Consider the following 5595-nt stretch of genomic DNA (forward strand, 5'->3'; position numbering starts at 1 on the left):
GTCAGTCAGTCCTCAGTGGGATCTTCCTCTGATGAACTGTAACAGCTCTTCTCCTCACTTCTAACTGACCCCCTCGTCCTCCATTTCGCTCCAGTTGACATGCCGGGTTTTTGCAAGTATTTGAGGGAATCCATGTCCACCCTGAGCTTTGGGCCCACTGCATCCTTGTGATGTCTCCAGACGGACGGGGCAGACCAGCCCTCTCCTTGCCGGACTACATCCGTCTGCCCATTGGACTCAGACTCTAATGTCTCTATGGACATGGGTGGGGTTCTATTGTTGGGGGAGGACGCTGCAAAAGGGGGTTATCATAGGTCATCTGTGTGTTATCCTTTACCCTTTTTACTTGCTAAATTCTTCAGCCATTTGGACAAAAGCTGAAAATTCATGGTGAACCCATCGACCAACCAGCTGACAAAGAACACCAATAGGCTATGCTAACTGTTTGAAATATTTTTTTTTTTTTTTTTTTTTTATGATAGTCATAGTGTTCATTCTTGTTTAAGAGGCGAACCTTAGCTCATGTAGTGCCCAAGGAAAACTTCAGCGGGAAGATTCCACTTTCTGTTTCTCAGCAGTGGGGAGAAAAAACAAACAAAAAAAACTTTTATTCCCCAACATAACATCTAGCACGGACAGCTCCCCCATTCCCTCTCTCTTGTCGAGCTAGCCTGTGCACAACTCTGTTGAATCTGCCTATAGGAGGAGGATCCACAGGTTACATATCCACTGTGAGGGGGTCACTACCCGTTGGCGAGGTGTGCTTTCCACCATTGAGACACGCATATATATATATATATATATATATATATATATATATATATATATATATATATATATATATATATATATATATACATATATATATATATATATACATATACATTTTTAAATATGTGTGTATATATATCTATATAAACCAAGACCCTTCTCAGAAAGAGACTGTTTCAGACGTGGAGTGCGACTTCATTTGCACGCTTAGTGACTGCTGTCCCTCCTGTGTGATTGTGGATGTGAGTGGGAGTAATAGTGACAGAGTGATCTTTTTTGCATGCACACAGTAGAGCGAGAGTGGACATTATTGGGTGCAGATCTATTTGCCGCAGTTTTTTTTTTTTGTATGTGTGCTACTCCCACCAGCAGAAGATTATCTTCCCCTCTGGTCCCTCATTACATTTTTCCAAAATAAAATTAAGGATTTTAAACCAGTTCTGAGTTATCCAAAGCGATATAGGTACCTCTATCGGTGGAACAAAGAGAGCCATTTTGTAAAAATGAAAAATATATCCTTTTTTTTTTAATATGGGGCTTGAATTTTTACATTAGAATGTGTTTTTGTCCTCAACAATGCAGCATTCAAATGACTGAGATGTTGACATCAGATTTGTTGGATGAGTAAAAGAAAAATACAAAAAGGAATGCAATTTAGGTCAGGCATCGAGGGGAATAAAAGGCTGAAAGGCGTCATCCGTAGGCATGGGCCGGTGTGACATTCTCTATAAACATCACAACTTCAAGTTGCCCCAATATTTCCAAAACACTTTAAAACAAGAAATGGAAAAAAAAAACACAATTCAAGTTTTTTTGTTTGGCTTTTAAACACCAACCAATTCTATTTTCTACTGCCAAAAACTGTTATGATTGTTTTAATATTTATTTATTGTTCTGATTTTGTTGGACTTTGTACAAATTTGTTAACATCCGCAAATTTTTATCCATGATCCTCAAATGGTTCATTATGCAGAATCTGACTCATTTTTGCATCCTGCTCTTTATTTAGTTTGATTTGGATGAGCTAATAATATTAGCTCATCCAAATCAAACTAAATAAACCAGCACATATTATGTGCTGGTTGATTTGGTTGGACCATCTGAGCTGGTAGCTACCCTGCTTTCAACCTGAAAGCACTGTTATCTGAGGAGCTCCTTTAGTTTCCAATTTAAGCCTTTGGTAAAGGGGAATGTTTACTTTATGCTGCATAAAGCTTAAGATCATTCTGTCTTTACTCTTATTAAAAGGAGTAAAACAATAAGACTTGACAAAACAGCATTTTTGTTCACCATTTTAGGGCTTTGACTTTTTTTAAAAAACAAGCACATACCTTGATAACAAAACTGGCCCATGCCTAATTATCTAAAAAGGGTTCATTCATCAGAGAGGTTGACGATTGTATTTTCTTGTCACGTTGTTAATAGAAAGAAGAGGCACCAATTACTAAAAGAAATCCTCTAAGCTCATAGTTTGGGACTTTTGCAATCCTGTATCTAAACAACACAAACTGCCTTCCTGCTCCTACAGTTGCACAGAACCCCTCGGTATGTATGGCTCCCTCACTGCACTTTCGGTGGTCTTTCTGCTCTGCTGCACATAAAACAGTGGCGTGAATCTTTAGTCGGTTGCCACACAAAAGGTTACATTGATAAAGATTTAAAACCTAGGAGATTTCAAGAGGAATTGAGTCCTTATTATGCCTCTATGCACCCGATGTTAGTGACTGGCCCAAACACTCAGCATTATAAGGCCCAGCGGTCTCGTCTTGAAGGTACCACTCTGGGAGTTTAGAGTTCAGCATCAACATCCCCCTTCGCTCTCCAGCCAAGTTATTCAGTGGTCTTTGCACCATTTAAAGCTTTCTTCCTCCCTTACTTCAGGGTATGTAATGACAATTCGCTACAGACTGATATAGTAAAATGTTTAAACCCGTGCTTTTGTCTGTTTTTATTGAACTTTTTTGTTACTTAATTTTTTTTTTTTTTGTTCACATATATCATTTTTGGTTGATCTCTATCCCTGTATGATCATATTAAAATATAACCAGACATTTTGAGTCCTCCTTTTTTTGTAAACATAACTTTCTTTTACATGTATTTTTATTTGTATTCAGTTGCTTTGATTTACCGTCATTATCTTACAACAGTATGGACATAAAACGCTTTACCAGTAGACGTGGGAGAGGTCATCGTGTGTAAAACATCATTAAATCAGGTTCTAAATATCCATCGCCTTCAAAGATGTCCCTCCCTGAGAAGATTCAGCTTTATTGCATCTCTGTATTTAATATCTTCTGCTTGGTGTGTCCTTGTAGATCTACGGTTGCTACTTATTTTGACCTGTATTGAAGCCAAATTCCAGGTGAACAGTTGTTTTTTTGTAGGTCATGTACATCACAGTCTGATATGCACACACTTGAGACCTCTTATTTCTTGAACAACAGAATAGATTCCCTTCATACCATGAATTCATTTCAGAGGACTTAATGGAAATTAATGCACACTTAAAAAACCCAAAAAAATACATTCAATAAAGAAAAGGGAAGAAAAAAATCATCCTCACCTCCTGGTGGCAAAATCATATGTCTGTATGCAACCCGGTGTCTTCTCTGTTCTTCTGTCGAAGTTTACCGAGGGACTTGTTTCTGATTTAACTATGTCTTATTTCTCTGAGGTGATGGTGGTGGGATGGGACCGCGGGAGGGGAGTAAGGGCTCGCTGTAGCATCTCTAAGTTCTTTGGGTTCTAGGGTGGGAAGGGGTGATGTGTTGGTTTGCGTTTGATGTCTTCTTTACAAAAGTGATTGTAATGTTTTGTATTGTTGTGTAGGAAAAGTGTTATGTATGCATATTTTCAATAAAGAATTCAGGGTTTTAAAAGAAAAAAAGAGTTCGATGATGGAGGCCCGGGCTTTAGAAACCTACAAGATGACAGGAAAACTAACCATGGATCTTAAAATGGGGAACGCATAGTGAAGCTGTCTGCAAAAGCTACGTTGAGTATAGAAGGGCCTTGCTTCAAAACCAGCATTAGGAAAAGTATCTGTCAAAAATAAATTCCGCTTATTTTTGAGGAAGTCATGTTGTTAATCATCCATTTTGATACAAAGTTTGCCATTTAAATAAAAGGACACTGTGTGGTTATCTAGTGTTAAATATTGGATATGTGAAAAATAAAGATGTGCAATCAGATCACTGATAAAGTTTATCACCATATTTATTTGGAGACTAAAGAGCAGCTTTGTCTTTTGCTCATAATTGATCGCTTGTGGGAGAAAGGCTTTTATGGTCACAAAATTACAAAATCGATAAAGAGGCTAACTTGTTATTGTAACACCAGAGGCTGCCCTGTTGAAAACACCTTCAGATGTGCTCAAATGACAAAATATTAAGATTTATAATATACAATTTATTTCTAATTGTGTGACTGATTCAGGAACAAAAGTGTTTTCAACATTTTTTTTCAATAAATAAAAAAGAAATGCTAATAAAAATTATCCAATCATCTTGGAGAAGAGGGGTCTCTGTTCTAGTTTGGATTCTTGGCCCCAAAATGTGTAACATTACAAAAGGAATATGTCGTTTTGGCATTAGCAAGCATATAGTGTGGATTGTATTGCATGTAAACTTACAGTTTAAGAGTAATTTAGACACAAATTAGATATTATTATTTAGGCATAATGTTTGAAATTGGAAATTAATAAGGAGAAAGAGCAGAATAATGTGTGATAGGAAACCCCTGTTATGGAGACGAACACCAGAAAATACACTAATCGAATTTGTGCAATAAAAGTTTTAGTCATTTGTATTAGGATGCAATGTCTGCATATATCATGCAATACTGCATTCTAGTAACTTTAAAAGTTAGAATTTGTTTTATAAATTACTTAACCCTTAAAAATCTGTATTCCAGAAACAAGCTAAAAAACAGAATTTTCTAATTGCTGAATATATTTACCGAGCCTGAATTGGCCATCCAAGCCCATATGAATTTGTTCTTCAGGCTCTTATAACACATAGGAACTATTATTCAAGTTTACTTTTTTTTCCCCCATCCCTCACTATCTTTTTAAATGTTTTGCCCCCCCACTTGGATTTGTAGGTGTATATACCCCAGCCCCATGCTCTGGGAAGCATTATATATCAGGCTCAAACTGAAAATTTTAAGTATTTAGTTGTTCCTTCTTTGTCTAAATAAGCTTTTATGTAATGCAGCAGAAATACTAAAAAAGCACTGAGAGCACAGACTGCTGCAGAGTAGCTCATTTCTCCTTGATATAGTGTTACTTCCACCTCAAACTAATACCGATCTTCACAGAATCTTTATAAAATAATCCTGGATCCAGGTGGGGATCTGGATCATCACCAAAATGTAATGGATTGTTTGGTTAAAAAAATAATTAAAAGCTTTTTATACTAAGACTAACAGAGACAAACTCTACTAAAAACATAACCTCCCTGTCAGAGAAGAGGAAGAGAAAGCATACAATCAAGAAAACGTTCAAGGTACAAAGTGAATGAATTAAGGTTTAGTAGACCTTCCTGTTGTGGGCGGAGTGGCTAAGGCACCTCTGCCTTACCAGGCCAGAATTCCAACTCTGGGAGTCATCCTATTTTACTTTTCTTTTTTTCAAACTGAAACTAAGAAATGCTGATTTACGAGTTTAAACAGAATGCACCACTGACACTAAGGCTGTCATTTTAATGCCTACAGTACCAGCCATTACAACTCACTGGTACAACTGCACCGATGCTACCCCTAAAACCAATTAATGATAAATAGGTTATTTAGAGGAAGGCTATTTGGGGCCTTTACCTCTTCATA

Source organism: Cyprinodon tularosa, unplaced genomic scaffold (genome assembly GCF_016077235.1).
Source record: "Cyprinodon tularosa strain WSP-4 unplaced genomic scaffold, ASM1607723v1 ctg125, whole genome shotgun sequence".
Classification (NCBI taxonomy): domain Eukaryota; kingdom Metazoa; phylum Chordata; class Actinopteri; order Cyprinodontiformes; family Cyprinodontidae; genus Cyprinodon; species Cyprinodon tularosa.